This window comes from Rhinoderma darwinii, chromosome 6, assembly GCF_050947455.1.
Source record: "Rhinoderma darwinii isolate aRhiDar2 chromosome 6, aRhiDar2.hap1, whole genome shotgun sequence".
Classification (NCBI taxonomy): Eukaryota; Metazoa; Chordata; class Amphibia; order Anura; family Rhinodermatidae; genus Rhinoderma; species Rhinoderma darwinii.
This window is the reverse complement of record NC_134692.1, coordinates 23,587,450-23,613,141: the sequence shown is the minus strand read 5'-3', so window position 1 is coordinate 23,613,141 and position 25,692 is coordinate 23,587,450. Positions and strand designations below refer to the sequence as shown.

The window sequence follows — 25,692 nt, the reverse complement described above, 5'->3', positions numbered from 1 at the left end:
TCCTTTGTAATTCCTCCTAGAAATTTATTAATAAAATGACAACTGGGGGTTACCAGTTGGGGGTGTGTCCCTACAAAGACTGACACTGTCCAATCAGTGCTGACTGAGTGAGACTGTGTAGGGACACTCCCCTTTGACAAGTGGAATAGTAACACCCAGCTGTCAATTTATTCATTTATTTCTAGGAGGAATAACAGAGGAAGAGCTCAAAACAGAGTTTTAAGAAAATATGTTCCAGAATTGTTATTACATGGGGAATACAAGTGTTTACTAAAAACAGACACGTCATGCCCTTGTTTTGTACTATAGGTCCACTCCGCACTTTCAATGTCAGGCCACCGTACACACTCATATTTCTACCTAGACCAGACTGGATTATTCTACATTTATTCTCATTCATCCTGAACAATGAGTATTCAGCTGAGAAACAGGGTTGGAGGACAGATATGAAGGTACTTGTCACCTTTACAAAGCAGATGTAGCCGTTTTTTAGGACAAACCAAAATGTTAAACATTTGCAGAATTCTGGTATATTCACACGGCGGTCATATTGCTGTTAACTGCACCTTTTGAATAGACCCTTAGAGGACATTTTTCCAAGTACTGTAAAATTTTAGGAGGCACTCAGACTCCACCAATAGCAACTTTGTTTTTTAGTGGCAATCAAATAAAAATTTCATTCAAAAGAATTTCTTTGCACATGGTTTACTTGACTCCTGTGATTCATTCAGCTGATAATATATTACCTTAAAGGAACACTCCAGGCAAAACGGATACACTGTGTTATGTCAAGTGCAAGCTCTGTGGGGGTGGAGCATGACACTGGGATTCCTTGTGTTACGCACCAACCCCTCAGGCCCTGCACTAGGTATAACATTTATCCGTTTTGCTCGGAGTGTTCCTTTAAAGGGCTTTCCCCATATTAGATTTTAATAAACCAGAAATGTCATAATAGTCACAATGGTAAAGGTCCTGCTTCTGGGACCCCAACAAACGTGAAGGGCGAGGCCAACTCTCCATTGAAATCAATAAAAGTTATAAAGTGCGCCTATTTCTTTAAATCTCATTGATTAAAAGGGAAAGTTGAATACACACCAATTTCATTTTAAAAAAATTGCCTAAAGATCAATAATATCGTCTTATTGTCAGATTCCAATAATACAGGAGGCAAGTCAAGTTCCTTTCCTCTCAGTCCATGACCAGACTACTGGACATATAGGGCATTGAAAGGGCACTGCCCAGTCCTATTTCGGTATTACCAAAATGCCCTTGTTTGTAAGAGAAATTAATCCCAAAAAAAACATTAGGGAGATGCTATTTATGCAATTACTGAATAGGTTCACCCAGGGCATACCTTCACTTTACAATAGTAGAGAATTTCTCAACCCGGCCCTGAACATTCCCCTTCCACTAAGCTGCATTTCAATGCCAGGCAGTGACTGTGAAAGGATTTAGCGAGGCCCCGCTAAGCTGCAGAAATGGAAATCTGGCATCAATTCGGAGAGTTCATAGACAAGTGTGGCTTTGTACACATGCCCAGTGACCGAGTAAAAGGGTCTGTGGCAGGGACAAGGCAAAAACCAAAACAGCTGGTATCTGTCATAGAACAGCAGGGCAGAATGCCAAGGAGGAAATCATTGCAAATCCATGTTGTGTTTTCTTGGGGCAATGTAAGATCCCATGCCAGCCGCAGCCGTCTCACCTACAAATGTTCTGCTTCCTTCAGGATGCCGCGAACCTGATCCAGCTCATTACGTACAAGCATTGTTTTTCGGTTCGTGGTTTGGGGCAGCGAGCCCGTAACTCTGACCCAAATGAGGTTTCTGGAATCTCGTGAATCTTACCTCGGGAACAGTTATTGACATAAGGAGCACGGAGTGTCTCATATAGTGACTAACAGTCTGCATTAGACCCTGCGCCTATCGCACATTTTCTTTCCTACGTAATGTACTTTGGTCTTAGAAGAAAAAAAAAATCAGAACTGGGCAAGGAAAGGAACGCTGTACAGAAGTCGGTGTGAGTCACAGGGATGGTTTACGGTGATACAGTGTTTTATGTGCTGGTGATTATCAGACCAGCCCTATTCGATTGATAACACACAATTCCATGTAACATCAACCAGACACGTGAGTCAGTTACGGCTCATTTATCCACCAACTATCCCAAACCTAAAGGTTTTTCCAAAATATCAGATATGAACAGTAGCCAACGTTATGGACTTCTCCAGCTTAAAGCGACACACATTAACTTTGTACATGATGTCATATTACTTTATTGATGAGCCCCTTTCTTGCATCTGACTGGACTAATGTGGAAAATAAACTAATTGGCTTTATTTACAGGGATGACACGAGTATTCTGTGTTCCCTGCATTGAATTCTGTTGTATCTAAAATATTCACTTATTTGGATACAACAGGCATCGGTTACACTCAGAGTCATTAATAATAGTTATATTAATTACATATTGAGAAGATGTCCGAATGAGGGAGGTCTAACCGCCGAGACCCGCACAGATGCCTAAAACAAAGGAGATGAGTTTACTTTGGCTTTTTACCAGAAGAGCACCATGCCAGCAGAAAAGCCGAAAGAGCCGCTGTGCTTTAGTGAGCCCTGCGGCCCCTATGATACTAGGTATCCACTATATATCAGTGGAGTCCCAGAAACTACAGACGTTGATGGAATATATAATTGTGGGTTGGTGGAAGTTGAGGGGGATATATATTATATATATATATACACAGTGAAGGAAATAAGTATTTGATCCCTTGCTGATTTTGTAAGTTTGCCCACTGTCAAAGTCATGAACAGTCTAGAATTTTTAGGCTAGGTTAAGTTTACCAGTGAGAGATAGATTATATAAAAAAAAAAAAAGAAAATCACATAGTCAAAATTATATATATTTATTTGCATTGTGCACAGAGAAATAAGTATTTGATCCCCTACCAATCATTAAGAGTTCAGCCTCCTCCAGACCAGTTACACGCTCCAAATCACCTTGGGGCCTGCATTAAAGACAGCTGTCTTACATGGTCACCTGTATAAAAGACTCCTGTCCACAGACTCAATAAATCAGTCTGACTCTAACCTCTACAACATGGGCAAGACCAAAGAGCTTTCTAAGGATGTCAGGGACAAGATCATAGACCTGCACAAGGCTGGAATGGGCTACAAAACCATAAGTAAGACGCTGGGTGAGAAGGAGACAACTGTTGGTGCAATAGTAAGAAAATGGAAGACATACAAAATGACTATCAATCGACATCGTTCTGGGGCTCCATGCAAAATCTCACCTCGTGGGGTATCCTTGATCCTGAGGAAGGTGAGAGCTCAGCCGAAAACTACACGGGGGGAACTTGTTAATGATCTCAAGGCAGCTGGGACCACAGTCACCAAGAAAACCATTGGTAACACATTACGCCGTAATGGATTAAAATCCTGCAGTGCCCGCAAGGTCCCCCTGCTCAAGAAGGCACATGTACAGGCCCGTCTGAAGTTTGCAAATGAACATCTGGATGATTCTGAGAGTGATTGGGAGAATGATGTGGTCAGATGAGACTAAAATTTAGCTCTTTGGCATTAACTCAACTCGCTGTGTTTGGAGGAAGAGAAATGCTGCCTATGACCCAAAGAACACCATACCCACTGTCAAGCATGGAGGTGGAAACATTATGTTTTGGGGGTGTTTCTCTGCTAAGGGCACAGGACTACTTCACCGCATCAATGGGAGAATGGATGGAGCCATGTACCGTCAAATCCTGAGTGACAACCTCCTTCCCTCCACCAGGACATTAAAAATGGCTCGTGGCTGGGTCTTCCAGCACGACGATGACCCGAAACATACAGCCAAGGCAACAAAGGAGTGGCTCAAAAAGAAGCACATTAAGGTCATGGAGTGGCCTAGCCAGTCTCCAGACCTTAATCCCATCGAAAACTTATGGAGGGAGCTGAAGATCCGAGTTGCCAAGCAACAGTCTCGAAATCTTAATGATTTACAGATGATCTGCAAAGAGGAGTGGGCCAAAATTCCATCTAACATGTGTGCAAACCTCATCATCAACTACAAAAAAAGTCTGACTGCTGTGCTTGCCAACAAGGGTTTTGCCACCAAGTATTAAATCTTGTTTGCCAAAGGGATCAAATACTTATTTCTCTGTGCACAATGCAAATAAATATATATAATTTTGACTATGTGATTTTCTTTTTTTTTATATATAATCTATCTCTCACTGTTAAAATTAACCTAGCCTAAAAATTCTAGACTGTTCATGACTTTGACAGTGGGCAAACTTTGAAAATCAGCAAGGGATCAAATACTTATTTCCTTCACTGTATATATATATATATATATATATATACACACACACACACGTACGTACGTACGTACGTACGTACACATACATATACACACAGACACACACACGCATATATATACACACAGACACACACACGTCCTTCTCAATGGATTAGAATATTAGCAAAAAGTAAATTAATTTCAGTAATTCAATTCAAAAAGTGAAACTCACATATTCTATAGATTCATTACACACAGAGTGATCTATTTCCAGCATTTTCTTCTTTTAATGTTGATGATTATAGTAACAGTCAATGAAAACCCAAAATTTAGGATCTCAGAAAATTAGATTATATAAGCCCAATTTCAAAAATTATTTTTAATACCGAAATGTTGGCCTACTGAAATGTACAGTATATGCCCTCAATACTTGGTCGGGGCTCTGACTCTGCATGAATTCCTGCATCAATGCGGCGTGGCATGGAGGCGATCAGCCTGTGGCACTGCTGAGGTGTTATGGAAGCCCAGGTTGCTTTGATACCGGCCTTCAGCTCATCTGCATTGTTGGGTCTGGTGTCTCATCTTCCGCTTGACAATACCCCATAGATTCTCTATAGCAGGGGTCTCAAGCACACGGCCCGCGAGACGCATGCGGTCCCTGGGGCTGTCATCTGCGGCCCGCGGGACACAGAGCCGCTAGTACAGACTCTGCTCCGGGACTCTGGAATTCCCTGACATCGCTGTCCACATATGAACAGCGATGTCTGGGGCTTCCCCAGAGCCGGAGTCCCGTGCAGAGCGCTAGTATAGGCTTTGCTCCGGGACTCTGTGGAATTCACGGACATCGGTGTCCATGTTTGGACACACGATGTCTGGGGCTTCCCCAGAGCTGGAGTCCTGGGCAGAGCGCTAGTATAGTCTCTGCTCTGGGACTCTGGGGAAGCCTCTGACATCGCTGTCCATACATCGACAGCTCTGGGGTTGCCCCTGACATCCATGTCCATATATGGACAGTGATGTCAGGAGCAGAGCTGGAATCCCAGGCTGAGTGCAAGAAGCGGCTCTGATCCGGGACTCCAGCTCTGGGCAAGCCCCTGACATCACTGTCCATATATGGACACTGATGTGAATGACTTCCCCAGAGTTCCGGCGCAGAGCCTATACTAGTGCTCTGCTCCGGGACTCCGGCTCCGGGGTTGCCCCTGATATCACATTCCGGTCCAGGAGGATCCCATGACATCAATGTGTATGGTCGGCAACTCTCTGGCTGGGGATTTCACTCCTAGAGGGAGCCCCAATGGAGCTATCTACTTGGGGTGTGTGGCATTATCTGCGGGCGGGGCACTCTGGCAGCGCCCGCGGGCGGGGCACTCTGGCAGCGCCCGCGGGCGGGGCACTCTGGCAGCGCCCGCGGGCGGGGCACTCTGGCAGCGCCCGCGGGCGGGGCACTCTGGCAGCGCCCGCGGGCGGGGCACTCTGGCAGCGCCCGCGGGCGGGGCACTCTGGCAGCGCCCGCGGGCGGGGCACTCTGGCAGCGCCCGCGGGCGGGGCACTCTGGCAGCGCCCGCGGGCGGGGCACTCTGGCAGCGCCCGCGGGCGGGGCACTCTGGCAGCGCCCGCGGGCGGGGCACTCTGGCAGCGCCCGCGGGCGGGGCACTCTGGCAGCGCCCGCGGGCGGGGCACTCTGGCAGCGCCCGCGGGCGGGGCACTCTGGCAGCGCCCGCGGGCGGGGCACTCTGGCAGCGCCCGCGGGCGGGGCACTCTGGCAGCGCCCGCGGGCGGGGCACTCTGGCAGCGCCCGCGGGCGGGGCACTCTGGCAGCGCCCGCGGGCGGGGGGGGGGGGCGCTGCAGGTGTTTTGTGTTGATGAACTGTTTAGAGTGTGACACCATGAGGCTACAATCTGCAACTTTTACCCAATATTCAAATTTTCTGAGACACAATATTTGGGGTTTTCATTAACGGTTACCAGAATCATCAACATTAAAAGAAAAAAATGCTGGAAATAGATCACTCTGTGTGTAATGAATCTATATAATATAGGAGTTTCACTTTTTGATGATATTATAATTTATTGAGAAGGACATTATATATATATGTATATTGTATCTGGTCTTTATATAAAAAAAATAATAATAATAATCTAATTGATATGGTCTGGTCTGGTTTACAAAACCCATTTTCAAATACTCTATAAGGGTATGTTCACACGGCCTATTTCCTGCCGTTTTTCCGGCCGTAAAACGGACGAAAAATCGGTAGCAGAACGCCTCCAAACATCTGCCCATCGATTTCAATGGGAAAACGGCGCTCTGTTCCGATGGAGCGTTTTTCGCTGCGTTTTTTAAGTGTAAAAAAAAAAGGCAGCGAAAAAGAAGTGCAGGTCACTTCTTGGGAAGTTTTTGGAGCCGTTTTTCATTGACTGTAGAGAAAAAAGCTCCAGAAACGGCCGTAAAAAAACGGAGCAAAAATCGCGAGTGGCTTAAAAAACGTCTGAAAATGAGGAGCTGGTTTCCCTTGAAACCAGCTCCGTATTTTGAGACGTTTTTGCTCACTGCGTGTGAACATGACCTTAGAGTTCATAGAGCGGGCCCCCCTTCCCATACAGGGAGCAGAGAATGGCTACAAGCAACGTCTCCCACTCTGGAAGATCTGGCACATTTATGTATTACACGGACAGCCGAAGGAATTCAGTGGGAACTATGTAATGCTTAATTTCCCCTATGGTGGCGCTGCAGGAGAATTGAGCACTTGCTGCAAGGTTCCTCCACACCCATGAACATGTATGGTTTGCTCGGCCAAAGGTGAATGTTATTATCAAGGTAAGAGGAGGGGTCTGACACCCTCTGCTATGCTCATCTGAGGTGGGGGATGGGGGAAATAATAGAGAGAATGAGACAAGAAAAAAAATAATCAAACACATACCCCTCTTAGCAACTCCCACCAGAGACAAGAGGATTTGCAAATAACGAATATAAAATAAATATATGTAGTGCTCGAAATAGAAATCCAAAAAATAATATTATAAATAAAACAGTATAAAGGTTCATGAACGCAGGCTGAGAAAACGACTAGTATAAAAGTAAACTCTATAATCGATTGATATTTCTTTTTGGTATTTTTAATGATTTTTTTTATAGTATATATTAGTTTATACATTGTATATACTTTTACATTATTATTATGATGATGATGATGATGATGATGATGTCATTATTTCTATTATTATTATGATGATGACGTCATTATATCTTGTTTTGTTCTACCCCAATATATTAATTCAGTTATATATCGAAAAATATTTTCTATCCATTATCTTCTTTTCTCTTATTTCTGTTTTGAACACCCAATATATTTATTGAACTTATTATATTCATCTTTCTCTACCAGAAATAAACTTCTCTACTGAATATTCTTTCCTTTGTACAAATAATGTGTAGTTATAGTTTCAGACAAAACATACAGGATTTACTCACAGTAAATGAGAAAATAATAAAAGATTTTAAAAAACCGCTCAAAAGGAACTTTTTCCGGCTCACGCACATGACCGTATTGCAAACTCGGAGTTACACAGCGCCATGATACACTGAGGGACGCTCCATCGGATGCGGACACTGAGGTTTTCTCCGCTAGAAGCATTGCCCTTGGGGTAAAATATCTCTGTAGTACAAAGCCGCAGGGTCTATGCCTCTATACACACCTCTGCCTTCACCTTATTCTATGTGTCTATTCAGCTTTACCATAGACAATTCCCCGATACACAGCATGTTGCCAGGTCATAGGGCAGCAGCAAGAAGTTGGCGCGGAAACCTTTTATTAATTTAAGTAATTCATTTTGTGTTTCAAATATATAAGCAAATGTTAGAAGTTACAGGCTGACTGTCCCAAGGGCTTCTGAATGGTGTTTCCTATGACAACACTTCCGCTTCAGTGCTTTAGTGTTGTCATAGGGTCATTAGGCCTCATGGATGTAATCCAGCCCAGAGAAAATCTGGAGGTGTTGCCCATAGCAACCAACCAGAATACAATGCTCATTTGTCTTGCGCAGTTTGGGCCCTGTTCACATCAAATTTTTTGGCCTCTGTTTAACGTATATGCCGGGAAAAGCTCCTTAAATCTAGGATGTGATAGACTCCGAACAGTGGCATCCGTCACCCATAGACTTGTAACAGGTGGGAGAAGGTTTAGGGGTAGTTCACACTGAGTTTTTTGGCACTTTTTTGACGGGGAAACCGCGTCAAAAAACATCCGAAAACGCCTCTCATTGATTTCAATGCCATGTGGAGGAGTTTTTTTCCAGCGAGCGGTACCTGCCGGAAAAAGAAGCAACGTGCCCTTTTTTCGGGCGTTTCCGTCTCAGACCTCCCATTTACATCAATGGAAGGCAGAGAAACTGTATTTCGCTGCATTTTTTGCCTGCGGCGCTCAATGGACACGGCCAAATAACGCAGAAAAAAGCGCCACGAAAAACGCGGCAAACAGCGTGCAGGCAGGTCAAAATCTTGAGGCACATTTTTCCGCCGACAATAAACTCTGTGTGAACAGGGCCTAAGGATGGTTACTGTCCCGCAGAGGAAATTGCAGCGGTATAAGATGCTGAACTGAACTTTACTCCAACATCGGCACAATCTTCATGGTTACGATATTTGGTTCATAAGCTTGACCGTTTCACTAATAAATAGGATCTATACTTATCGGTTTCTGATATAACTGGTGGGAACGGGACATGGTGTTGGCTAATGGTTCAGTCTCAAGTTAAACTTCTGGTGCAGGGATCTTTGTTCTCATACGAAGTCGTGAGCTGGCGATACGCCATTCAACCAAGCCATACAAAGTCTTTTTGGTGGATCAGTCACTTGGTAGATTGCGCTCCCTACACGGCAATTTCAATTGGCAGCTCCCGCCCTGCCTGGCTATCCAAGTTCTCGACCTACCGGGCTACCCAATAGCGTCTCACACCCCGCTTGGCAAATCCACCCACTCTGTACCGATTTCTTTCTCCCTCTCCTGCTTATCCCACACACATCACTCTCGGTCTCCTCCATCACTCACCAACTGTCACCATATAAAGAAAAAGGTTTTGTTTTTTTTTGTTTGTTTTTAAGACTAGACTCCTCCCCCTTTTTTTTTTTTTTTTTTAAAGGGGCCGCACGCCACAACTGACCTCTGACGCTAATGTGACTTCACAGAGTCCCATCTGTACAAAATATATAGTGCTCTATGGAAAATAACCTTTTCTCCTAATACAAAGACAGTTGCATTACAGAACATTAGGTGCTTAACATATATATACATAAGTGGGTTCGGGCCACACCCTACAGACTCTCCTGGCATGTGTTTAACGTATACATCAAGAACTCTCCTGACCTTTTTATGACGTATCAGTTAAACAGATACCATTATAGTCGATCGGTGATGGATGCCACGATCAGACATCCGTCACCCATAGACTATTATGGCATCCGCTTAACGTTTACGTCATGAACAGCTATTAAAAAAAAAAAGTAATGACGTATCAGTTTTACGGATGCCATTGACGTATGCCATACAGAGGAATACTTCACCCATAGGCTCCTATGTTGAAAAAAAAATGCATGGTATACTTTTTTTTTTTTTTTGCGGGATCGAGTTGTATGGAATAGTGCAGTCGATGAATACTTTCCATACCTCAAAAAAAAGTTATACCGATATATTTTAGGACACTTTTTTGGCCTTCGTCGGGCTAATGGAGCCCTATGGACACGTTTAGCGCATACGTCGGGAGCTTTCCTGGCGTACACGCTAAACATAGGGAAAAATGTGATGTGAAAAGGGCCTTAGAAAGTGAAATACAGAAGTTCTGTGGAGTTCTCCTTTAAGTAGAAAAAACCTTTTATGTTTATTACGTAATGAATCATTAAATTAATTTTAAAAAATAAACAAAATATTAACATTTCCCAGAAATCCAATTAATCTTAACTTGAACTTCCCCATACAGGACAATTTGTAGTTTTAGAAAGCCAAACCTAAGAGAAATGTAACACATCCATAGTCCGTGTCAAATGTCATTTTTTTTTCATTTGTGTTCCTATTATAGAAGCGGTTTCATGGGAAGTTTAACGGAACAGAAAGAAGAAATAAAATTTTAGTTCCAAAGTGACGTTAGAGAAGCGGGCGGGGGAGGGGGCGTCTGACACAAAAAACCAAGACAGAGCAAAACCATCAAGTGTCGGTGAAAACCCAAGAACGAGACAAGAACATATGACAAGTATTTCATTAATGCCAAGAGGTGAAACTAGGAACATCGTATAAAGGGATTTTCTGCAGCCCCAACTTTGGTGAATAACAACAAATACAATGGGGAATTGCATAAAAAGATTATCCTGAGAGTGGTTCTCTCTGGTTTAGAAAACCCATTTTCAAAAACCTTCTAGGGTATTAATAGTGGTGTCCCCTGGTCAAAGGGGCGAGCGGCTACAAAGTGTCTCTCGTTCTTGAGGGTCTGTCCTGTCCTGCATTACAAGGACAACCAATTGACTTGAATGGGCATTATGTAATGCCTAATTTCTCCTGTGGTGGCACTGCAGGGAAATTGAACACTTGCTGCCAGGTTTTCCCACAGATTACAGCTGATCGCTGGGGGTCCCAGCAGCGGCACCATCTGTATTTAACTAGGCAAGTAATGTTAGATTTCCCTATAAATCCAAAACGCAGAGAGCAGGTTATGGCCTATGGACAGGGACTACATAATACAGCCTGTACTATGCTGACAGACTGACAAGGTCATAAATCTGAATTTGCAACACGTCCTGAAATTTTTGGGGAATGTCGCTACAACAGTGCTCATCATAATACCCCTATTTTAAGTGACTGATTTACGCAATTCCCTGATATATTCCAGTAGGTTCAATACAAGTAAAGCAACAGTATTATGTACAATAAAATCCATTTAAAAGGGTTGTCCCATCGGATCGGACATGATCGCCCAGGTACGGAGTCAGAGCTACCGCGTCTGATTAAACCCAGCACTATTTCACATACTCAAAGTCCAATAGATCAATATGGCAGGGACTATGCATCTAAAAATGGTATATAAAAGGCAGAGATGTCAATCTAGGAGAACACTTCACCCGAACAGGTGGTCGGAGCAAAAAAAAAAAGTGGCATTTTTGAGGGGTGTGGCTTATATAAAAGGGCATGGCTAAATATATTCAGAACCCCTAAACATATTCAGACCAGACCCCCTAAATATATACAGACCCCAGACCAGACAACCTAAATTTAAACAGACCCCAGAACAGGCCCCTAAATATACTTAGACCAGACCCCATAAATATATAAAGAACCCAGACCAGACCAGACCAAAATATTTTCAAACCAAGCCCCCTAAATATATACAGACTTCAGGCCAGACCCCTAAATATATTCTGACCCCAGACTAGACCCCCTAAATATACTCAGACTAGACCCTCTAGATATATACAGACCCAAGACATATATATATATATATATACACACACACATACACATGTATACAAACACATACATACACACAAACCCGATCCTCTAAATATATTCAGGCCAGACCCCCTAAATATATATGTGTGTGTATATATACATACACACACAGACACACACCAGACCCTCTAAATATATTCTGACCAGACCCCCTAAATATATACAGACCTCACACCAGACATAAAAAAAAATAATAGCTATATTGGACCCCAGACTATACCCTTCTCACGGTCAGCTAATTTTCATCTCCGGGGTCCTGCACTGGGTCCTGCCGCCATCCAGATATTATGTGGTCAGCCCTTCCTTTAAAACATGTGCCATGTCACACTACATTTTCACAGCAGGTCCGGCACCTAAACCCTAGATTATGGCCACAGGGTCACTAAAGGGTTAGTTTATAGCCCAAGACCCCTTAAATTCAGGGCCTGGATATGGGTCATAGTTCCTGGAGCCCCATTCAATGTCAATAGAAAACTTGAGAAACCCTTTATATTGTGATAAAACCCTGTCACTATGTCAGGATAAAGTATAAGAACTAATATGCAGCTTCGTTTAGGCGATCGGTGGGCTCAGACCTCGATCGATTGAATCTTCTGACATGTCAAATATTTTTTTTTTTAAATGTTTAGTTTCCGTTTAAGTCCGTGGAGAGGACAACAGGGACTGTGGGGCCGCTTATAGGATCACTGTGTTTTTTTTTTAGAATTTCAATGTAATTCCACTTATTTTCTTGCCCAGAGAACGGAATCTAGAAAACGGAGTGCGTCTTGTTTTATGATCTATAAATCCTCTGATGTTACTATAGCGGTGAGGCATGATACATTATACGTGTGTATGTGTCTGTACATTTATACTCACATACATGGTACAATTCACAGTTTTATGGCGGCAGTAATTCTCTTGGTGACCGTGTCACTCCCTATAAGCACTGACTCCAGGAGAGTGATAAACCCAGCGATCGCATGTACAGCAATTATCTCTTTTTCAGGACAAGGTACAACAGAATCACTGACACAAAGACTAATGTGGCCATTTGTAAGGAGAGTCTGATTAAGGTCAGCTACGGTCACCGGATCTTTCTGTTATCATTTTTCATCCCTGGATGTTCTTTGTGTGTCTGTTTTTAAATGCATAGGGGAAGGGGAGAGGTATAACCTGTAGACAATTAAATCAGCAGCACAGAGTATTTCAGACACAATTCAGGGGAAAATTATATTTCATCCTATGGGATGACCCTTTCCACCTCCAACTCTACCTTACGGCCAACGGTGCAGTCTCCTGTGCTACTCCAACGACCACACTTTAAAGACAGCAACCAGCAGCCCTGTGATGTCCCTCACTAGTCAATTTCCCCCACTCACAGTCTCCTAGTTGCGTGTTGTGACAAGGAGAGTGGTTAAAAGGACCTGTCACCTCTCCTGACATGCCTATTTTAGTAAATACTTGTATTTGCCATAAAATAACAATTCTGGAACATATTTTCTTAGAACTCTAAATTGTACTGTTCCTCAGTTATTCCTCCTAGAAATGTATGGATACAGCGACAACTCAGTGTTTCCATTTCCCTTGTGAAAGGCGTGTGTCTCTACACAGTCTGGACCGGTCAGCCTGTGTAGGGTCACACCCCCAAGTAGGAACACCAAAGTTGTCAAGTAAATCATGAATTTTTAGGAGGAATAACAGAGGAACAGCCCAAAGTAAAGTTCTAAAAAAAAGATGCTTCAGAATTATTAGTCCATGGGGAATACAATTACTTACTAAAACAGGCATGTCAGGAGAGACCCTGTGTCCTTTAAAGTAGTGGGTGGGTGACTATGTGACCACAAGAATATTAGAGAAATATTGCATAACTGGTAATGTCCTAATGATTTATTACTGGAATTACTCCCTTTATCAGAGGACGTTACCCCTAGGATTCTAACAGAAATTCACTGCGGCTTCCCTGTTTTATGACAGCCTGTGCCTGCTGTGGCAATGACAGAATATAGGCTGCCGTGGTTGGTAGCCTGCAGTCTGCAGATAGATCCACAGGACACAAAGAATCACAACAAAAGTAAGAATTCCATTAATATATGTTAGAGTACAGTTTTCTTTCATAGGTTTTACCACCATTTCCACTTCATGTATAGACAGCGCTCAGTGATGTCAGCAGTTCCGTAAGATCTCAGCAATGCCACCGGTTTATAAGGAACGTCAGTGACGTCACACATTCCTGCTAATCATTAGTGATGTCACGGGAGCATATAAAAATGACCGCAATGACGTACGTGATGGCTCACCCCCTTTAAAAAATAGCTGCGAACCTGGTGCAATTATAGGTGTGCTGCTAGCTTTAAGGCTATGTTCACACGGAGTATTTTGGGGGAGGAATATCTGCCTCAAAATTCCGTTTGGAACTTTGAGGCAGATATTCCTCTCCCTGCACGCCGATTTTCGCGGCAATTATCGCGCCGTTTTTCGCCCGCGGCCATTGAGCGCCGCGGGCATAAAACAGCGAGATATACGCTTTCTCCTGCCTCCCATTGAAGTCAATGGGAGGTCGGAGGCGGAAGCGCCCGAAGATAGGGCATGTCGCTTCTTTTTCCCGCGAGGCAGTTTTACTGCTCGCGGGAAAAAGACGCCGACGCCTCCCATTGAAATCAATGGGAGGCGTTCTCGGGCCGTTTCTGCCGAGTTTTGCGACGCGGTTTCCGCGTCAAAAAACTCGGCAAAATACCCCGTGTGAACATAGCCTTAGAAGTTTTGCCATTTCTCCTCTGTGGGTTTTAAACCTCTGACTCAGCCGAGCTACATATTACGCCTGGAGGGCAACCGCCAAGTACAGAAAGAAGAGGGAGTGCCGTGCTACAATAGCGATACATACGGTGTATTACTACATCGATGTAAAACTGGGCACATTGGCCATTCAGAAGTCTAGGAAAGCTGGATAACGACCATGAGAGCAACTATATAAGGGGTTCTGTAGATTTATATGCTGTACTCATAAATAATAGAGCGCAACCTTGAGATTTACACACATGAACCCCAAATCGTGGTCTGTATGGAGGTGCACAGACATATACCTAGAGCAGAAGAGTAGATCGGATCCAGTGCAATGAAAAAAACGGTATTATTAAAATGGAAACTGGTTCCAATTTTATTGGGTAACAGAGTAAAAACCGGGAGATCGTGACTAAGGACGAGGAGATCGTCTGAAACGCGTAGGCAGCATATATATATTTTTTCATACATCCACCTTTCCTCTGTGGGACATTGACTCCCGTTTTTTACTCTGTTACCCAATAAAATTGGAACCAGTTTCCATTTTAATAATACCGTTTGGGGAAAAAAAACATTTTTTCATTGCGCTGGATCCACTCTTCTGCTCTATTTCAAACCAACGTGTGCCGACACGAGGATCCAAGCGCAGCAGGCAGTGGATTTTCTGCCACAAGGTGAGCTGGAGGTTTTTCTACATACTTTCTAGACATATACCTACTTATGGCTAGTCAATGCTTGAGCTGAATGCACCGAAGTCGATGATTCATAGAGATGAGGATGTAAGAGATACACAGCACGTCTATACAGCCCCCATACACGAGGACCCCGACATGTGCATAAAAGCTCCACTACAGTCAATGGAGAGCCCAAAAGTGTAGCTCAGAGATATGGAAGTCTCCAAGCTATGAGGTGCACAGCGCCCAGAAAAATGCTGACAAACATGGGGGTCACATATAGCAGAATATAGCATTTTTAGGGTCACCTACATATCAGTACAGATTGTCAGGGTATGTTCACACGTAGTCAACAAAAACGTCTGAAAATCCAGAGCTGTTTTCAAGGGAAAACAGACCCTGCTTTTCAGACGTTTTTTTACCAACTCTCATTTTTCGCTGCGTTTTTCGCGGCGTTTTTTACGTCCGTTTTTGGAGCTGTTTTCATTGGAGTCTATGAGAAAACAGCTCCAAAAACGTCCAAAGAAGTGTCCTGCACTTCTTTTGACGAGGCTGTATTTTTACGCGTCGTCGTTTGACAGCTGTCAAACGACGACGCGTAAATAACAGGTCGTCTGCACAGTACGTCGGCAAACCCATTCAAATGAATGGGCAGATGTTTGCCGACGTATTGGAGCCGTATTTTCAGACGTAAAACGAGGCATAATACGCCTCGTATACGTCTGAAATTTGGCCGTGTGAACATACCCTCAGAGTTCCACTAAAAATAGATAGAGAGAAAAAGGCAAAGACCCCTTCATTCAAGCTAGTGGCGGCCTTAGGAGCGGGTGACCTGTGTGGCTGCACATGGTGCATCACCTGTCACTACTGAAGGGGGCGCCACTGGCCCTGATGGTCTGGGCAGCCAGAACTTGCACCCCTAATCAAACAGTTGGTGCCCAATCGTATGGAAAAGCAGCTACACGAGATGCCACTATGTTCCCTAGTTAATTGATTAGACATGGGTCCATCACAGGCGGGCATAATCCGGGCGCCTGTGTTACGGACGCAACACCCAGACATCCTGCAGTTTATCACATCCGAAGTTAGAGCATTATACTTTCCACATTCCCACTTTTTTATGTATGGAAGATCAATTTGGTAGGTTTACTCATTTACACGGGTCAATTTAGATATGAATGGTAATCGCTTTGTGTGGCAGGGCTTTACTTCTGCCTTTGTGTTGAATTTACAATCAATTGCCTGAACACGAAGCACGTAGATAGCACAGAGTAGAACTTTACAGTACAATTCATGCGGAATTGTGACTACCAGTGAGCGCTGCCATAGAGATTACTAGTGAATAGAAAACCGGAGGCATACAGACGTACAGTATAAGTGCCATGAGGCTACGGCATCACAGGACTGGTACTGGCACCAGAAGGCCAAATGCACACGATGCGGATTACGTGCGGATTTCCTGTGCATTTTCTCGTGCAGCAAATCCACAGCATAATACAGTACCAGCAATTGCGGTCCGCAAAAACAGAGTTTTTTTTACGGTCGTGTGCATAGGGCCTTAAAGAGGTATTTACATCTTAGACACTTATGGCATTTCCACATGATAAGCCATAAACATTTGATAGATGCGGGTCCCAGCTCTGGGACCCCCACCTATATATCGAGAACGGGGGTCATCTGACTCCCATTTTTTCTGGTGCTGCGAGGAATTAAAATACTCAAATGGTTCCCTGTGAACTCAAGCAGCAACCCGAGGCTCTGTTCACATCACGTGATAGAAGCCGGTACCAATTCTAGGACCTGCACCTATATCGAGAATGGGGCCGACGCATCCAGGTGGAGAATGAATGGAGAGGTGGCTGAGCACAAGCGGGCTCGGCTATTTGGGATCAATGGAGAGAGCCCTCACCTTTCATTCTCTGCCTGGATGGACCGCCTCACCGGGTAGGACAGGGGTCATGTGACTTCTGTTCTGGATATAAGGTCTGATGCACACAACCGTAGCCATGTGCACGGCCGTTATTTTCGGGTCGGCCGGCCACGGAGTGACAGCCGCGAGCCGCCCGAAAATCGCGGGCCGTGCACATGACCGCGGCCATTATTTTCAATGAGCCCGGACCGCAGAACACAGCCGTAATAAGACAGGTCCGTTCTTTCTGCGGTGCGGGCTCCTGGGCAATGAACGGACCGTGAAAATCACGGTTGTGTGCATGGCGCCATAGGAATGAATGGGGCCGCAATTCTGCCGTGGATTTTCGGCCGCAAAAGCACGTTCGTGTGCGTGAGGCCTAAGTTGGGGTCTCAGAGCTATGGATATGCCACAAATGTCTAGGATGGGAATACTTTAATGAATAATATTACAATCATTGTGACACGCGAGATCAGGGATTTCTAAGGCAAATGTACTAAGAACAGGGTGAGCGCACGGCGGTCTTCTAGGTAACAGAACCGGTTTATTGTATGCGGCACCTTCAAGCAATGAAAGCGGAGCCCGGCAGCGAGGACAAACCTGGCAACAACAGCCGCCTTGTTAGACCTGGTAATGGATAATTAATAGCCGGTTGACAGAATTTCGAGCTGCTGTGTTCGCAGATTGCACACATGAATAGAGAAACCGCCACATATAATGTCAGAAATCATTAACAAGCCTTTCCCTATAGATCTAAAAATAAAAAATATTTAGAAAGAAAAATCATAAATTGAATTCTATTCCGACCTGCCTGTTTTATCTGTGTCTGGAAGTGCCGATCAAAACAGCTGCCATAAGGCCGAGTTCACATGGGGAGGATACGCTGCGTAAAAGCACGCAGCGTATCCGCTCTGTGCACCGCAGGGAATTCCGGGCGGAAAACCGCACCAAACTGTGGTGCAGTTTTCTGCCCAACACGTCCGTTTGGAATTTTGAGGCAGATTTTCCTCTCCCTGCATGCCGTTTGCCGTGTTTTTCTCTCATGCCCATTGAGCGCCACGGGCAAAAACGCCACGAAATACACTTTCTCTGCCTCCCATTGATGTCAATGGGAGGTCAGAGACGTAAACGCCCGAAGATAGGGCATGTCGCTTTTTCCCGCAAGCATTTTTTTCCGCTCGTGGGAAAAAATACCTCCGCCTCCCATTGAAATCAATGGAAGGCATTTTTTGGACTTTTTTGGCAGGTTTTCTGACGCGTTTTCCGCGTCAAAAAACATGTAAAAAAAACTCTGGCCGGCTAAGGCCCAGTTCACACAATCTTCTCGTATCATGTTTCATCCCAGGAGACCACTGGAGCCTGTTATTGGCTGCAGCGGTCACATGGTATGAAACGTCATCGCAGGAGGCCGACCTGGTGGAAGAAACAGACTCCTGGGTAAGTATAAGATTATTTTTTTTCTGAGTTGCGTTTTTTGAGGCAGAATCACTGCGAAACCGCCACAAAAAAACGCAATAACAGCTATTTGTTGCGGGTTTTGTCTCCCCATTGAATTTAAGCCTGCAACAAATAAGCAGCGTTTACACTAATACAACTGACATTCTACGGAATAAAATTCTGCACCGCAGGTCAATTTCTGAGCATTTTTTCCGCTCACTATTTACGCAGCGTGTGGATGAGATTTGTTTTATCTCATCCACTTTGCTGCTACTGTATTTGCTGTGTATTTTCTACAACGAATTCCGTTGCGGGAATTCTGCAGTAATTACGCGACATTTGAACTGACCCTTATATTTACCATCCAGGTCCTCACCTAACTTTCCTAGACTCCTGAATGGCAAATCTGCCTAGTTAAGCATCTATACATCTCCATATTGCTGCATAACATGACAAAATATGTCATGCAGGAGTCTATGAAGCGGTGGCCCTTTGTAATATAGAACAACAGTCATATTAGTGGTCACCCAGCTTTCCCAGAAACAGATATAAGTCAGAAATGATATAGAACGATAAATAAGTATTGTAAGTAATGTTATATGGAAATATAAAATTATCGTAGTTACATAGTTAGTCCTGTTAAAAAAACACACACGTCCATCAACTTCAACCAGGGGTGGGTGAGGGTAAGGGGTAGGGGCAAATTTTATAACTTATTTCCTCCTATTGATCCAGAGGAAGGTAAAAATAAACCCATAAGGCAACGTCCGTACCTTTACAAGCTCCAGCATTTCTTGAAGTGACCTTTGAGGAACACTTACAGATGCACAAGGACCGTACATATAATTTTAGCCCACAGCTGCCGGAGTTCATCTTTAGTGCCCACAGATGATCCTACCCACCCAAAATAGCTTCATCTCCTACATAGCGGGGTAGTGTAAACTGTAAACAGGTTTCCTACAAGTCCAAGAGGCTGCCTAATCTTATGTAAACAAAGCAAATTCATTGTGTATTGAAAAGTTATGTAACTTTCTAATATACTTCCTGCCTCAGTTCCTCAACATTTCTAAGATCTCAGCTTGCGGTCAGTGAATAAAAAATGTCTAGTTTACATTCAGTGGTTGAAAACTCCTCCTAGTCCTACTTTCACAGAGTTTGGTACAATGTATGGGTGTATTCACACGGTGCGGTCAAATCCCATTTTTTTGCAAGATTGACGTGGTTTTACCGCCAATGTACGAAACTCACAGTGAAAAAAAAGTGATATGACCGCACCTTGTGAATACACCCCGTCAGTGCAGGTTAAAGTCATCACCCTGGAGTTCTGTATAGAACAACAAACCACACACCACAGCACCCCTAAGGCTGGGTTCACACACACTATTTACGGACGTAATTCGGGCGTTTTAGCCCCGAATTACGTCCGAAAATGCGGCTCAAAAGCGTTGGCAAACATCTGCCCATTCATTTGAATGAGTCTTACGATGTTCTGTGCCGACGTTCATTTTTTTTTTACGCGCCGCTTTCAAAAGGCGGCGCATAAAAAAAGACGCCCGCGTCAAAGAAGTGCCTGTCACTTCTTCAGACGTAAATGGAGCCGTTTTACATGGACTCCATAGAAAAACAGCTCCAATTACGTCCGTAACGGACGCAGCGAAAGACGCCTGCACATGCCATTACGGCTGAAATTACGGTGCTGTTTTCTCCTGAAAACAGCACCGTAATTTCAGCCGTAACGGACGCTGCCGTGTGAACATACCCTAAATCAGATCTTTGCCCCCATCTTACCATGGCGGTGCACCTCACTGCCCTTATCACAGTGTGCACTCACCGGCAGACAGAAGGTATGATGCGGTTGCTCAGGGTCACATCTTTGATTATTTGATGCTATTGTGCCCCCGCTACATCCCGGGCAATGGTGCCACCAGAATCTCCCTAAGATACATTTTGAGGTAACGTGTCACTATTCACGGTTATTGAATGTAAAGTCACACATTATAAAAAGGTTTTTCCAAGTCACAAAAATAATTAGATTTCCCTGCGACATAAATGCAGCGTGATGAAATACCAGCAAAGTAAACGAGATCCCAAGTAATCTCATCTACACGTGGAAGAGTTTTTCCGCATGTAAATTTACCTCCGATGCGTATTTTAAAATCTACAGCATGTCCATTCATCTTGCGTTTCCAGCTCGGAATTGTAAGGCCGGGTTCCCACAGGTCAGATACGCTGCGTAAAAATCATGCAGCGTATCCAACCCGGAACCCGCATTACCTTCCGTCCGAAAAATCACACGACGTTGGAATTTCTGCTGCATAAAAAGAAGCGCTCATACTTACCCCCTCCTTTGACGTCCACTCCGGCCTCCTACGATGACGTTGCAGGCCAAGTGACGCTGCAGCCTGTGATTGGCTGCAGCGGTCACATGGGATGAAACGTCATCCCAGGATGCCAGATTGCAGGAAGGAGGAGGGCATTCTGGGTAAGTATGATTTATTTTTTTTCCCCAGAGTTTTTTGTGGCAAAATCACTTTCGATTACGCCGCAAAAGTCGCAACATTTGGCTTTCTGTTGCGCATTGAATTCAATGGGGAAAACCTGCAACGGAAAATCAACGCAGAATAAATTGACATGCTGCGGGAAATTCACACCGCAGGTCGCTTTATTAACGTTTACACTATTTAATAAATCTCATCCATTTTGCTGCTACTGTAAATACTGTGGAATTTCCGCACACAATTCAGTTGCCAAAATTCTGCAGCGTCTACGCTATGTGGGAACTAAGGGTGCAGTTACATGCGGCAGATTTTTTTGCAGAAATTTCTACGACTGAAAATCAGCTCCATTTATCTGAATGGAACTTGCAGAAATATATGCACCTGATGCCGAAACAACCACATTCAGATAAATGGAACGGATTTTCTGTCTGAGAAATTTCTGCAACAAAATCTGCCACGTGTGACTGCGTTCTATCTGACAAGTTTATTAAAAAAAAGGAACTAAAATCTGTACCTGTTTTCACATCAAAATGTAAAATCTGCACCTAAAAATATATTTAAAAAAAACAAAAAAACGCAATAAATGTGGATTTTACTTGTGGAATTACCAGCGGCTCTGATCCAGATTTTTCGCATTCGATTCCTCAACATGTGCATGTAGCCTTAAAGAGGCTCTGTCACCAGATTTTGCAACCCCTATCTCCTATTGCAGCAGATCGGCGCTGCAATGTAGATAAGAGTAACGTTTGTATTTTTAAAAAAACAAGCATTTTTGGCCAAGTTATGACCATTTTTGTATTTATGCAAATGAGGCTTGCAAAAGTCCAAGTGGGCGTGTTTAAAAGTAAAGGTCCAAGTGGGCGTGTTTAAAAGTAAAAGTCCAAGTGGGCGTGTTTAAAAGTAAAAGTCCAAGTGGGCGTGTATTATGTGCGTACATCGGGCGTTTTTACTACTTTTACTAGCTGGGCGTTCTGATGAGAAGTATCATCCACTTCTCTTCAGAACGCCCAGCTTCTGGCAGTGCAGACACAGCCGTGTTCTCGAGAGATCACGCTGTGACGTCACTCACAGGTCCTGCATCGTGTCAGACGAGCGAGGACACATCGGCACCAGAGGCTACAGTTGATTCTGCAGGAGCATCAGCGTTTGCAGGTAAGTAGCTACATCGACTTACCTGCAAACGCCGATGCTGCTGCAGAATCAACTGAAGCCTCTGGTGCCGATGTGGCCGACACGATGCAGGACCTGTGGCAGGAAGTGAGTGACGACACAGCGTGATCTCTCGAGAAGCTGGGCGTTGTGAAGAGAAGTGGATGATACTTCTCATCAGAACGCCCAGCTAGTAAAAGTAGTAAAAACGCCCCGATGTACGCACATAATACACGCCCACTTGGACTTTTACTTTTAAACACGCCCACTTGGACTTTTACTTTTAAACACACCCACTTGGACTTTTACTTTTAAACACGCCCACTTGGACTTTTGCAAGCCTCATTTGCATAAATACAAAAATGGTCATAACTTGGCCAAAAATGCTCGTTTTTTAAAAATAAAAACGTTACTGTAATCTACATTGCAGCGCCTATCTGCTGCAATAGCAGATAGGGGTTGCAAAATCTGGTGACAGAGCCTCTTTAAAGTAATGTAGGTACAGATAGTACTGCTACCCTTTCTCTCCCTGTGAATGATGTAGGTACATATAATACTGCCTCCCTGTGAGTGATGTAGGTACAGATAGTACTTCCTCCCACTCCATGTAAATCATGTTGGCACAGATCGTACTGCCTCCCTGTCTCTCGCTCTATAAATGGTGTGGGCACAAATAGTACTGCCCACCATCTCTCCCTGTAAATGATATAGGCACAGATAGTACCTCTCCTTGTAAATGGCATTGGCACAGATAGTACTACATTACTGTGTCTCCCTGTAAATGACTCATCTGTGTGGCGAGTCATGCTGAATTTCTCATTCATTCACGCTGCTCTAAGCGCCGCAGGAATGCCCCGATAAAGAAGCCCAAATACAGCTGTAATGAAGCCTCAGACATTTCCATTAAAATATCTCACATTTCACTTGAAAAGCATTTTGTCAGAATTATGTAAACCGACACGGACACGTTTATACAGAATTCCCAATACATTTAGTGTGACCACATTCCACGATCTATTACCAAAAAGTGACATAACTTCCCCTGCTTAGGGGATAGCCTTCTCCGGAACACGAGTATGTGAACGCTTGTAGTAAAAGGGATTACACAATGAATGAGCCATGTCTAGTCACGCTTCCTCCATCACCAGCACATGTTCAGTGCGTGCTCGGTGCCTGCTTACTGACACACGAGCGCACCAGGTCTACCGGAGAACTTCACTATTCAAACATCAATCTGGTTTAATCAATTATTCTCGAGAATTCAATAAGAAATCCTCTTGGACCTTGTCTAGGGTAGGGGCAACGCTGCCATTGATGACCTGTGATGCCAGGCTCCAGCCACTACAGGAGACTCCTGTGATATAGTTACACAACTTTCTTCTTCTTCCCCCCCCATAGGTCAAGGTTACACGGTGACTGAGGCGAGAGGGTCCTCTGCACCTATAGCACTTTTTCTCTGTGCAGGATCAATGTAAATGGTCGCATTAGGTCGCCGTATTGTGTCACACAAAGCAAAAGAGTTGTGCAAATTTTGGCGTCAGACACTGGGTAGGAAAACTCGAACCCTCAAAGCATTCTATAGCTGGGAATATTGCAGTAGATGTTATATACACAGGGACATAGAAACAAGTGAAAACGTGGAAAAAGTCACGGCTACGTCCACGAATGTTCGTAACATGTCAGATCGCACAAATGGCTTGCAACTCAATACTAGACTATGTCAACAATGTCATTCAGCCACAGCCTTAATGATGGAACGGGGTGTTCATCAACACAAGAGTCATTAATAAATACAAAGATGTTCTGCAGCAGTTGTGGAGGTTTATGAACATACATACATATATATATACACACACACACACACACACACACACACACATACATATATATGCACACACACATACATACATATATATGCACACACACATACATACATATATATGCACACACACATACATACATATGCACACACACATACATACATATATATGCACACACACATACATACATATGCACACACACATACATACATATGCACACACACATACATACATATGCACACACACATACATACATATGCACACACACATACATACATATGCACACACACATACATACATATGCACACACACATACATACATACATATGCACACACACATACATACATATGCACACACACATACATACATATGCACACACACATACATACATATGCACACACACATACATACATATATATGCACACACACATACATACATATATATGCACACACACATACATACATATATATGCACACACACATACATACATATATATGCACACACATACATATATATGCACACATACATATGCACACACACATACATACATATGCACACACATACATACATATATGCGCACACACATACATACATATATGCACACACATACATACATATATGCACACACATACATACATATATGCACACACACACACATATATATGCACACACACACACATATATATGCACACACATACACACATATATATGCACACACATACACACATATATATGCACACACATACACACATATATATGCACACACATACACACATATATATGCACACACATACACACACACATATATATGGACTTTTGCAAGCCTCATTTGCATAAATACAAAAATGGTCATAACTTGGCCAAAAATGCTCGTTTTTTTAAAAATAAAAACGTTACTCTTATCTACATTGTATGCACACACATACATACATATGCACACACATACATACATACATATGCACACACATACATACATACACATATATACATACATACACATATATACATACATACACACACACATATACATACATATATATATATATATATATATATATACACGATGTATCCCATGGGTAAGTTGTGTCTCCTGTACGTTACATGTGGACTGGATGTAGAGAACCCCCATACTCACATATCTCCCACTGTGATGTCAGGCAGAGATGCAGAAGCCGAGGCTGCAGTTATGGCTTCCTCCTCACCAGCCACCATGCACAGGGCCCCCGGGTCCAGTGATCACCAGGGCAGTGGGCAGCTCCTCTCCGTACCCGCTGACCACCTGTTCTCATGAACCTGAAGACATCACCCGCTCTGGGAGGCCCAGCATCCAAACACGGAAGTAGCGCAGCGGCATTCACATAACAGGCGTCAGTTCTGACCAATCAGGTGTCAGCGTGCGGCCATATCAGCCTATCACAGGCCGCGAGTAGTGTTACAATGTTGCGATACAGGGTGTTCTGAGAAGCTGAGGATGTACCAGGAATGGGCTGAACACTGGGTATTACCAAGATGCGTACACGGAGTTCCTGAAGGGCGATGAGAAAGCAGAAATGGCTATTATATCATGTGAGGCTATGCAAATGTCGATAGATAGAATAGATAGATAGATAGATAGATAGATAGATAGATAGATAGATAGATAGATAGATAGATA

The 25,692-nt window shown here is 43.8% G+C and overlaps 1 protein-coding gene across 1 annotated transcript in view; it reads right to left on the bottom strand.

The window, feature by feature from the left end:
- The window catches only part of GPD2 (glycerol-3-phosphate dehydrogenase 2), a 119,262-nt gene extending 93,871 nt beyond the window's left edge, over positions 1 to 25,391 (bottom strand). Inside the window, exon 1 of the mRNA XM_075829303.1 lies at positions 25,174 to 25,391. The gene's annotated coding sequence lies outside the window, so the exon portion shown is untranslated. The remainder of the gene's footprint in view (positions 1 to 25,173) is intronic.
- Between the last annotated feature and the right edge of the window lie 301 nt (positions 25,392 to 25,692).